Genomic DNA, 12,834 nt, shown 5'->3' on the forward strand with positions numbered 1-12,834 from the left:
AGCAGCTTAGAACATTATTCTCCCCTCCTCCATTCCCTAACAACAATTCTATGAGGTAGGCCATGCTGAGAGTTTGTAATAGACTCAAGGTTAACCACTAAGTTTCCATGATAGAAGCAGCAATTTGAAGATGAGTCACCCAGGATCCTAGTCCACCATGCTATCCACTACACTACACTCATCAGCTGTTGCTGATAACAGCACATCCTATCCAATAACATGACAGTTGATGTGGTGTACTGGTTAAGACTGTTGGAATAGTAGCTGGAAGACCCTGGTTGGAAATTCCTAGTTGTGCCAAGGAAGCTCGCTGGTGACCTTGGGCCAGTCACACACTCTCCAAGTTGGTTGAGATGATAAAATGAAAGAGAGGAGATTGATGTACGCTGCTTTGTGTTCCCACTGGGGTGAAAGGCAGGGAAAAATGAAATAAATATATTACAGGGAATTGGAAGAAAGCTTGATTTATGATGCATTTCTGTATGGCATATCCCCATGTCTCTGATAATATGCAGGTACATGTTGTTTTGCACCTTTTATAAGGAAGCTCGGCTAGCTGTGGTAGCCACTAGGTATAAAAAGCCTTGGTAAATTCCCTTTAGCCAACAGGAAGTGATGTTGCTATTGGCTGGCGATGGAGAAAGTGACATCATTAACTAAAGAATTTTTAGACAGTTCTGTGGAAAGCAAAGAGGAAATTTGTAATGGAGAAGCTCTGGGCGAAAAGCAGCATAAACCACGCAGAGATGGGAGCAAGTCATTGCAAACCAGGGAAGGGAGAACCTTACATATCTGGCAGTTACACAGGCGACAAAAAAAGCTATAACCTCGGAAATGGGCAACTCACATGAGGGGACTCCAGCGTCAGTATCCTCTAAGAAAACCCTGGAGCCAGTTTTAAAAAGATAGGAAACGGAAGGCTAAAACAGTTAATCTTTGAGAATCCACATATCTCTGTCCTGAAAGATCAATTCATACTAAGTCAAATCAGAACTTGTATTTGCAGTCAATATTTATTTATTTACTATAATTCCCCAGACTCAAAGTGGATTACACAATCTATACAGATACAATCAATATGATGACATATAATAATGAAAATTACATAAGTTTGGTCAAGACCAGGACTTTTTTGGGAGCAAGAATGCACAGGAATGCAGTTCCGGCTAAAATGGTGCCAGGGGTATGGCCTAATATGCAAGTGAGGTCCTGTTAAGATTTTTCTACAAAAAGCCCTGCGTGAAAAAAATGGTGATGTCGGGGGTGTGGCCTAATATGCAAATGAGTTCTTGCTGGGCTTTTTCTATAAAGAAAGCCCTGTACAAGACTACTATACCAGACATGATACAGAGTGAAGATACAATGCAAAAAAAACAGCATCGCATCAGCAGAAAACAATGCAGTAACAACAGGATGGAAAGATTATATACATTTTTTTAAATACACTAATGTTTTGGTATATGAGAGATCCAGGTTTGAATTTCCGTATTTTTTGTTCACATTGCTAAGAAAGGCTGTTTAAAATCACAGTGATCTATTACATCACTGGAAAAAGCATTTGTTTTCATGCATACAGTGAAGAAGAAGAAGAAGAAGAAGAAGAAGAAGAAGAAGAAGAAGAAGAAGAAGAAGAAGAAGAAGAAGAAGAAGAAGAAGAAGAAGAAGAAGAAGAAGAAGAAGAAGAAGAAGAAGAAGAAGAAGAAGAAGAAGAAGAAGAAGAAGAAGAAGAAGAAGAAGAAGAAGAAGAAGAAGATGATGATGATGATGATGATGATGATGATGATGATACTGGATTTATATCCCGCCCTCCATTCCGAAGCTATGGCTGACCCAAGGCCATGCTAGCAGGTGCAAGTGGAGGAGTGGGGAATCAAACCCGGTTCTTCCAGATAAGAGTCCGCACACTTAACCACTACACCAAGCTGGCTCTCCAGTGAATGAAATGAGGGTACAAATAATAAATGAAATTATAGTTCTTTTGAAAATGGACCCTGAACCTTTGTGCCCACTTGGGAAAGCAAAATTGGATGTATCAGCCTAAATCTATTTTGAATTTAAGATAATGAAAAGCTCGGATTTTTATTTTTATTGTTTTAGTCATGGCCAAGTATTGTTGTTCAGACACACAGTTGAGTCTGACTCTTTGCCAAGTATTAGAAAGCTAAACACTGCTACACTTCCATCTCCGTCCCTTACACCTTTTTATCTGATGGATGCATTAGGTGCATAATGTGCTTTACTTTAGATCTATTTTGTTCAAGAATATATCCCCCAACTAAATTTTCAGCTTCAGTGAAGTGTTGGCAAGCCCAGAGATGTATCCCAGAAGTAATACAATAGCACAGGTACCAGTGTATTAAGCACAATATATCCTTCAAAACCTCACCAGTTGAATTATCACTCTCACACAAAAAGTGTGTAAACAAACATTTAGTGCACAGTTTATAATAAGTCCATACAGCAAAATAATAGAATGAACATCCACATGATGCTCCCCCAAACTGTTTCCTAAAGTCACGTCTCAGAGGCACTGCCTTCAGCCGCTTCCAGCAGTTCAGAACCTGGGAGGAGACAAGGGCATCGTTCCGCACAACTTTTCACAAAGAGTTCAAAAGACCGTATTCCCTGGATTTCCTACAGTTTCGTTTGTTTCTTCTCTCGATGCTGTTTTAACTGGAGCCACAGTACAAAGAATTCAATCACAGATCAACGCGTACATGCTCAAGTAGCAGAGTAGGAGAGCCGGTAGCAGAGACTTGAGCATGGACGCATTGATCCTTGAAGGTTCCAAGCAGAAAGCATCTCAGATAGGAGGTGTTGGGATAAACCTCTCTCCTCAAGACTCATTAGACCTGTGAGCAGTCACAACAGATAATACTGATCTATATGAACGCAATATAAGGCAGATTCAAATGTCCATAAATGCAAACTGGCAAAACAAAACATGCTCTGCATGTGTACAGAAACTAATACATCATCATCATCATACCTTTTATTGGCATACTCAGGCATAACATGAAATAAGGACAGATATACAGTCTAAGATTAAGAACAATAAGCTAATAAAATTTATAGTGAAACATGCCCCGCATAGATTTTAATGGACTTCTCCAGAAATTTACTAACAGCCCTTGTGATTTCTATTTCATTATCTTTCAGTAGGCGATGGTAATCAATCCCATTCACTAGGTTACAGGGAAGGAGAGAAAGATTTCCAAACAGTTATCTCCGGGGATTAGAATATAACTGACAGTCCAGCAATATACATTGGATGGAATCTGGGCTGTTCACCCCATGAGGACAGACTCTCTCACTATATGGGATTTGGAGGAATCTGCCATAAAAAACATATAAAGGAAAAGACATTCATCCTTGCTAACATAAATGCTCTCCATTGCCGGAAGCTTTCTAGATCACATAAATAGTCGGTCATTTTTCCAAAGGGTTGAGCAAGACCAAGCACTGCCGGTGCGCATGTATAATGTTGAACAGGACATAACTTAGTAAGTTCTAAATCAGAAACCAATTCTCTATTCCATGCCATAGAAGAACTTCGGGGGGGGGGGTGTTATTTTAATTATATCTGGGCTATTTTAAAAAAAATCAGTAGCATTTCCCTCCTAAAATTACAGACTCATTAACTGTTACCTTAGGAGATCTCAGTATTATTCTAATTGATGAACATCTCCTAAGGATGAATATAATACTTCAACAAAGATGTATGGCTGATGTGGTAGAAAAGCAATGGTGAGAACCAGGACATGGAAATGGCTTTTCCAGTGTAGAGTTCTAACTACTGCTGACCTTGAGAGATGACAGGGCTGGTTTAGATAATATTTGCCCTACATCCAGGCAATAGTTTCCATCCCTAGCATAGGTTAAACACCAGTGCTGGTGGGTAGATGATACATGAACTAGGAGATGCATATTGGTAAAAGTTCTTCAAAGAACCGACTGGAGGTACAGTCCCACAGCCTTTGGTTGAAAGATGTTCTCTCACAATCTCTCCCCAACCAAAACACCTATGTTTTAAAGGACAAAGCTTGATACCTTATAGTTGCGGGGAGTGTTTCAATCTTTTGAAAAATGTGTATAAGATGGACTGTTTCAGCCTAATTAGTGGAAAATCTGGATGAAAAATATATTTATTCTTCTCATTCTTTCCAATAAGATGAATGAAAATGAATGATATTTAAAAGATCTTCACCCACCATACATTATACCCAACAGCATTGCATGGGTCTGGCAGGGATAGTGGTGTTTAGCTTTACAAAGACAAGATAAAACATAGATACAACAATATTAGTAGCCACTGCCTTTCATGAGCTGGTTTCAGCTATATGGAACTAACACTTGTATTTAAAAAAAAACCTCATTTCATAGAATCTTTCTGATCAGAATGAAGAAAATACATCTCTCTTCACTCTCAAGACTTACTAAAAATGAGCATTTTGTTATGTTTTGTTTGTAGCCAATATGCTCATTATAATCTGTACAGAAGAGAATCTATAACCAAGTATGGAGGTGTCTCTTATAGGTACTGAGTATGACAAAAAACTTAGGCTCTAAATACTAGCCTTTGTGGTTGACAAATCCAATGAAGCAAAACATCAGGACTTCTTTGAAAGAGTTACTTAGTAGTTAACCCTTCTGCTTGCCCAAGGGGTAAATAAGGATGCTATAGCAGCGCCCGCCTCAAGGCCTCACTGGATCTCTATATTTTAGTCTCTTCGGGGTATTTTTACTTGTTTCTTTTGATGGGACCACAGCAGCTTTGTTTATTCTTTACACAAAATATATAGGCTCACGAGAACTTTAACTTAAACCACAGATTTATTGTAACAAAAAGTCTTAAACTGGGGATATGGGAGATATTTACACAGGCTTATATGTTGTTCAGTTGTTTCAAGCTTACAATCACTTTTTCTTTCTTGGATCTTTCACAGTTACACGGTTCACAGTTTCCCTTCAACTCACTCTCCACCTCTAGCCAAGGTCTGGCCTCTTGGGATCGATGTGTCTAGTCTCACCCCTCGACTGGAGTCTCTCCTCTCAGCCCTTCTTGGTGTCTCAGACCCACATCCACTCCCTCAACCTCCTCACTAGATCTTCAGAGTAGTTTCCTGGTGTCTGTGACCATTCCGGTCTTAACTGACTCACACACACACAGCCCTCTTGGCTGGTTTGGTCAAGCTGGCAGTCTCTGGAAGACTTCCCCGTCTCCGTCTCCAGCTTCTTCACAGGATCAGCTGTCCTCTCAGCCTCTACCAGGCCTGAACTGACCCTTTCAGTCTCTGTCAGACTTCACCACTGACAGACTTCTCTGACAGGCCTCCACTCTGTCAGACATCAACTGACTGAACTCCTGCCTCAGCAGTTTCTCTCACTCAACTTCTTTCCCTCCCTGAGAGCTCTGAGCACTTTGCCCCCACCCTCAGGTCACCTGACGCAGCCCTGTGCGTCTTCAGATTAGGGTTAACCCATTGCTTTCCGTCACAGATGCATTTAATAATCAGGGGCTTTTTTCTTTCATCTAATCTTTGAATAAATGATTGATAATTATTCTTTTCCAACTTCATACCTTGAGCACTTTCTAGACCACTGTTCAGCAAGTATTACACAAATTTTTATTAGAAAGGACTCAGAGCTTTCCTGAGACTAGTTACTGAGGATGTGGCAAGGATGTGAAACAAGGACTTTATAGCACACTGCTTACACTGCTGGTCACTGGATAATGTCGCCTTTCATATGTTGGAGCAACTTTATTTGAAAGCACTTCAAAACACCCACACTTATCTTTTAAGACATAAATGAGTGAAATTTTGTTCAAGTAAATTAATCTGCATACAGTTTTTAGAGAGAGCAATTTCAATGTTTATGCACCTTATTTCAAGAGTTTCAGGATAATTATCTTCCTTCCAAAAAATGGTTTACAGATTTCTTCATACAATGATAAAATGGCTCTTTGGATGAGGGGTTTTGCTACATTTGAAAGTTCACTTCCTTTCAACTGCCATACAGTTACTTTTTTAAAAAGGTAGTCCTCTGTGCAAGCACCAGTCGTTTCCGACTCTGGGGTGGCATCACATCATGACGTTTTCATGGCAGACTTTTTATGAAGTGGTTTGCCATTGCCTTCCCCAGTCATCTGCACTTTCCCCCCCCCCCCCCAGCAAGCTGGGTACTCATTTTACCGACCTCGGAAGGATGGAAGGCTGAGTCAACTTTGAGCTGGCTACCTGAACCCAGCTTCTGCCAGGATCGAACTCAGGTCATGAGCAAAGAGCTCAGACTGCAGTATTGCAGCTCTACCACTCTGCGCCACGGGGCTCTTTTTACAGTTATTTAAGAAAGATATATTTCCCTGTCCTAAAATACATACAGCTAATCTCTTGTTTCCTACAAGACTTGCTGATATTGACCATTCTCCCATTTTTTCCAGTAAAATTATGAAGCCTTGTATGTCAGTATAAGGCATAATCTTCATACATATGATACCAGGTCCATCCTAAAAAGCATGTATAAAGCAGGAGGGCTCAGTTTCTACACCAAAATGGATGTACAGGTGAAGAGAGCAGTAACCTCTCCACATTTTCTTCTTATCTCACCAGGCACTTCCAATACTGGCTTGGTTGCAAAGCAAATCCTTGAGCATAGGGAGCAAGCAGACTATGGAGAATAAGCAGTGGGTGGGGGGATAGTGCAGCAATACCTTTTTACCATAGAAACTGGACCCCAATACACTCTCCATGTTATATATATGATTGGGGCAGACAGACCTGGGTATAAACCAAAGGATCTGTCACTATTACATGCAGCTTTAACCTAACAATATATAGACATTTACTCTGAACAGCTTACTCGTTGCCTTTTTTTTTTGGCTCAGTACTATTTATAAATGAGGGAAGAGGAATTACATAAACCAAGTCCTGATAGGTCTCCATGCATTCAGGTAACCCACTCTGTTGCAAAAGAATGCAGGGTAGAAATGTTTTACATGAAATAGGGAAATTAACTGGAAATTGTCAACAGATACTTGGAAGCAAAAAGCCACAAAATACAAGACTTCTTTGGTTCCCAGAAGGTTGGTACATTCTTTCCAGTACCCAAATCCCTTCTCTTTAAACATCAGTACACATATTGAGTTTTTAAGTGACTCTTTAGGTTTCTACAGGCACACCAGAGCAGGGATCTCTGCACTCATCAGAGCTAACTTCCTGTCTGACTGAGCAGGGAATTTTCTTTTTTCTAGAAGACCTGTCTCCTTTCCTTGGCCCAAATAGAAGTCTTTGCCTACTTCTCAAACTTCCTTGCCAACTTTCCCCCAGTTCTCTATCTCTGTTAAACTGCTCTCAGCCAAAGTTGAATTCCAAAACCTTCAGTACTTGACGCTTCTCAGCTAGGGCTGAAATCAGACTGTCAGTATTCTGTTCAGTCAAGGCAGAAATATGACTGAATCTCCCCTCAGCATGCAGATCTCTCCAGATTTTGTCTGCTCAGCTGATGATAACCAATCAGATCTCTTGGAACAGCCTGTCACTCAAGGCTCTCTGGCTCTGTGAAGAATTAACCCTTCACAGTCCTTTATCTGTTTACCCAGCACTCATAAGCTTTTAAAAGTGCAGTATGTCACAGGTGCTAATATCGCTCTTGAAAGCAAGCAAAGGCACTGAAAGGTGAGCTGGAACAAAACCAACAACATACCTTCAGAATCCTTCAATGTCCCTTGCATCCTTGGAACAAGACTGCTGTGGTTCACCTTCAAACACACTTTAAACCTGGTGAGTGGAAAGAATACAACTTTGTTTAAATGCAAACAAAACATAATTTCTAAGAAGAAATCCCAAACCCTGATGCAAATCCACCTTCGTCTCAGCCCATGCTTTGCTCTCACTTGCTTCTGTGTGTATGCGTCTTCTCTCTCTCCCCCTTTCCAGAAGTGCCACATAGTGGTCTATAAATATTGGTCCCAGGACTTGCTTGCTGTTTTTGCTTGCTCATGGCACAAGTCTCTGTTACTGTACACCATTGGTATTACTCAGCCGAAGTCCTCAGCTGCTCAGACAAACCCATGAACTGGCTCCCTACCCTGCAGTTCCCTGCCTGCCTGGAAATACCATTTTGTTGCCAGCTTTACAGATGCTGTGGGCCTTTCCTGGAGGCTCAAACCAGGCACAGAAGGGTAATTATGAAGCTTGTCTGAAGAAACGGAGCTCTCTCCAAGCAGGTGGAAAGGAAAAGGGAGGAGAGAAGGGAAGGGAAGAACCACCTTTGTTTTAGCCAAATTGCGTAAATCTCCAACCCCCTTTACGGCTTTACATATCAAAATATTATTTAGTTAGGATCATTAAATTTAATTACTGCATAATGTAGATGTCAAAAGATTTCTGGAAAGGCATTGAAAAAAAGGTTTTTTAAGAAAAACAACAATTCCTAACTGCCTTAGCCTTTGTAAGAATGTAGGCTGCATAAATGGTTGCACATAAAAGAGGCAATGACAGAGTAATAAATGGTAATAAATCCAGCACAATCAGGTTTATACATTAGCGCACAAAGAAGTTGGATCCCTGGAACACCATTGCCATTGTAGTACAAGACTACACTGTAATACATAGAGAATTTGGGTAACTGAAAGTCTGACCAGTCCCCCGACTTTCAATAATCCTGCTTCTTTCCTCAGGAACAACCCCATAGTTGTCTCCTGCTGCTAAGTCCAGTGTTCTCGAGCACCCCAAACCCAGACTCCCTGTTCTCCAGAAATTTCTTTGAAACCATCAAAAGCAGCTTTCCCCCAGTTCTCCAAGATTAGCAAAGCTGTTATTTGTGTAGGTGTTTACTTTGAACAGCTGGGAGTAAGGGTGACCACTGGCTGTTTACTACATTATTTTTTTGTTTTGTATAGCTATTTACTATATTCTTTAGGACTAACTAACGAGTGGATAAATTCACTCCTTATTCTAAGGGTTCATTGGCAATTCATGTGAACTAACAAGAGTAAATTCATTTTGGTTCCCCCCCCCCGCCCCTTTGTTGAATGGAAAAGAGCAGCTTGAAAACCTGGAGTAAATGCCAAATGTGAGTAACGTTCTAAGTCATACAAGTTTCATCTGAGCATGAGCACAGTAAAAGAAAAAGTCATTTGCACTTCCCTTTTTCCACTTCCTGTAATGTACATCACTATTTGATTAAGACTCTTTGGGAGCTACTAAGAAAATGCTAACTATTATTGTTATGATTTGGGACAAATAAATATAATCCACCAAAAAAGTTTAACATAGTTTGCCAGCAAAGAGTGTTCAAATGCATGACATCATCAGGGTTGAAAAGGGCTTTTGATCATATCGGTGGGAGGGGAGATTACCAAAATAATCTCAGACCAAAAGGCCCCTACAATTTTGTCAGAAACTATTTTTAAAACGAATATTTGAAAAGAACTTAAAAGGCAAATGATGCAACTAATAGTACTTATTAAACTACAAAAAGCGTTTCTCCATATAAACCCCATTTCCAAAAATAACATCCTAAGTAGGTCTTGCTTTCAATGAAGTAAGCATTGGCAAAATTTCTGTTTACTTCCATAAGAACATGTTCAGGCTCTTACTGCTTTATGGTAATAGACAATTTTCTAATGAGCACCAGCAAGTGAAGTATTTATAGTAATAATATAAGTATTAAAATGATCTACATGAGTACTGCTCATTGACTGCCCTAAAAGCTGGCAATGGCCAGAAATTCGTATCCCTCAGAAATGAAGGAAACAATTGTACCAGTTTTAAAAACAGCATGCACATCAGGGTTGGTTGAAAGCAACCTGTGTGGTTGGTTAAGTGTGACATTCAGCTAGGAACACATTATAGAGTGTGTGCCAAACATTTGTGGATGAATAACCACATCTCACAAATGCAAGATGTCTTGCTGGAAAAGGAAGATTTCAAGAGGCCAGGGATTTTCCACTATGGTTGCCTGTTTTTCAAACACTGGATATTGGTATCCCTTTTAATCCAGTCTGGATCCTGATTAATGCAGAACAGCAAATTTAATGCCTCAGAAATACAGAATGCAGAAATCAGTGCTACTGATCCTTCTTGATCTATCAGCAGCGTTCGATACGGTCGACCATGAAGTGTTGGCCCATTGCCTCTCTGATGCAGGAATATAGGCGCTAGCCCTACAATGGCTGGTCTCCTTTCCCTAAGGTTGGGGACAGAGGGTGGCGCTTGGGGATGAAGTATCCCAGCGACACCCATTACAATGTGGTGTGCCACAGGGAGCAATTCTTTCCCCCAGTGTTATTCAACAACTACATGCTCCCCCTTGCCCAGATTATCCTGAGGTATGGGCTGGGGTGTCATCTATATGCAGATTAACACCCAGCTCTATTTGCTGATGGATGGCCGCCTGGACTCAGCCCTGAAGGAACTGGGTAGGGCATTGCAAGCCATGGCTGGTTGGTTGCAACAGAGCTGGCTGAAATTGAATCCATCGACGATGGAGGTTCCGTGCCTAGGTTATAGGAGGCTGGAATCAGGCTCCCATGTTTTGATAGAGTTCCATTTATGCCCACGTTGAGGGTGAAGAGCTTGGGGGTATTCCTGGATGCCTCTCTGACTATGGAGGCCCATGTTACCACCAATGTCAGATCAGCCTTTTCCCATCTGAGGCAGGTCAAACAGTTGGTCCTATATCTTGCCCCACGCAAACTGGACACAGGGACCCATGCGATGGTCACTTCCAGGCTAGATTATTGTAACTCCTTCTACATGGGGCTGCCCTTAACCCTCCTCCAGAAACTCCAGCTGGTGCAGAACACTGCTGCATGGATGTTGACACTGTAGCCTCTATGGGCACGGATCCATCCTGTGCTGCGTGAACTGCCCTGGCTACCTATTGAGTACCAGATTCGATTCAAGGTGTTGGTACTTATCTATAAAGCCCTATACAGCCAGGGGCCAGCATAACTTCAGGACTGCCTCTCCCTGTATGAGCCCCGTAGGTCTTTACAATCAGTGACCCAACAACCTTTGATACCCAGCCCCAGAGACGTCCATCTGGCCTCGACAAGGGCCAGGGTCTTTTCAGCCCTGGCCCCTGCCTGGTGGAATGAGCTCCCCTGGAGATCCGGGCCCTGCGAGATCTGCTCCAATTTCGCAGGGCCTGCAAAACAGAGCTCTTTTCACCAGACTTTCAGCTGAGGCAGTGGACATCACTTGTTACTGGCCTCCCCCCTTCAATCCATCCCAGTGCTGTAAGATCTGCTGGACCTGAACAATGAGGCAGAGCCTGTTATTTTAGTCTCTACTGTCACTCTGTAGTTTTAGATTTTATACATTTTAAATTTGCCTTTTATTGTTTTTACTGTTGATTGTTTTTATGATGTAACCCACCCTGAGCCTGTCCCATGGGAAAGGCAGGCTAAAAATTGAAATAAATAAATGTAATTGCAAATCAACAACCCCTTCTGGTCAGTCAATCAATTCAGAAGAAATGTGGTACAACAAGCACATTTAAAACTTCCTTGTTTTACATATGTGCATACTATTGGTAAAATGGGCAGAAAAGCACTTTAAGTGACACAGCTGAACTCAGCCTCAATCCTCTTCCATAGTAACAAAGAGCAGAAATATTGTTCTCTCCTTTACTTATTGACCCAGAATTTATTCACTATACTTTGTATTTTTTTATAAACAAGAGGGATTTTACATAATATACATAGTATACATAAGCCTCATGGCTGCTACTTTTAGCTGTCTGAATTTTCCTCCTTTCATTTTAGGAAAGGAAAGGAAAGGTCTCCTTTGCAAGCACCAGTCGTTTCGGACTCTGGGGTGATGTTGCTTTCACAACGTTTTCACAGCAGACTTTTTTACGGGGTGGTTTGCCATTGCCTTCCCCAGTCATCTATACTTTCTCCCCAGCAAGCTGGGTACTGTTAATTTTAGAGGTACAGTTAAAAAAACCTGAGGCAAATATCTCAAATTTGGTAGCCAGCAAAATTGTTCTCATCATTCAAATGCATAACTTGGCCCTATTTTCTATGCCTGGTGTGGAACATATTAACATTATAACTAGGTAATATACTTCTATTGTGCATCTAAAAACCTTCTAACCCCTACCATTCCCCTATTGGCTTAATCCCAAAACACAAAACTAAAAAGCCAGCCCCAAAGAGGAAAAGTCTTAAAATCTTCAACATTAACTTTGGCACTATTTCTAAACACCCTATACAAATTGCAAAAATAAAATAACTTAGAACTATTTTGTTTATTTTAGTTCAACTGTATGGCTTGGATCCAGTGATGCACAAGGGGAAACCTATATGGACAGTGTAGTTCAAATTGTTCAAGATCTTGTGCAGCTAAGGAGAGTCCCAGGTGAGCAAGACCTGCTTAGGCTGGTTGGATCTCTAGCCAACCCAAGCAGGTCTCGCTCACCTGCAGCTCTCCTTTCCTCTATTAGGTTGCTTTTGGCTGGTGGGGGAACAGTATATGTGAGTGAGTTATGCTAATGAGCTCCACCACCTATTTTTCAACAAAATGACCCTTGCAATTTGATAACTAGAGAAGTAAGTAATTGCAGCTGCAAAAAAAAAAAAAGCTTTCTTCCATCTTTATTCAGTCCAGACAATGGCCCCTACTTTTGGAGCACCCTGCCTGGGGAGATCAGGAAGCCTCTCATGCTTCTATCATTCTCCAGAGTGCACAAGACAGAAATGTTCACAGGGGCATTTTTATAAAGGGACTGGGACTGTAATATATAATGATGCTTTTATAAGAGAATAAGTGTTTGTTGAGATATATGTATATGCACATGTGCCACACATAAAAGAAGACGTGC

The 12,834-nt window shown here is 41.1% G+C and overlaps 1 protein-coding gene across 2 annotated transcripts in view; it reads right to left on the reverse strand.

The window, feature by feature from the left end:
* The window catches only part of BMPR1B (bone morphogenetic protein receptor type 1B), a 232,440-nt gene that overhangs the window by 161,507 nt on the left and 58,099 nt on the right, over positions 1-12,834 (reverse strand). For both annotated transcript variants that reach the window (XR_009555817.1, XM_060247045.1), the window contains exon 2: positions 7,705-7,778. The gene's annotated coding sequence lies outside the window, so the exon portion shown is untranslated. The remainder of the gene's footprint in view (positions 1-7,704; positions 7,779-12,834) is intronic.

This window comes from Heteronotia binoei, chromosome 9 (genome assembly GCF_032191835.1).
Source record: "Heteronotia binoei isolate CCM8104 ecotype False Entrance Well chromosome 9, APGP_CSIRO_Hbin_v1, whole genome shotgun sequence".
Taxonomy (NCBI): domain Eukaryota; kingdom Metazoa; phylum Chordata; class Lepidosauria; order Squamata; family Gekkonidae; genus Heteronotia; species Heteronotia binoei.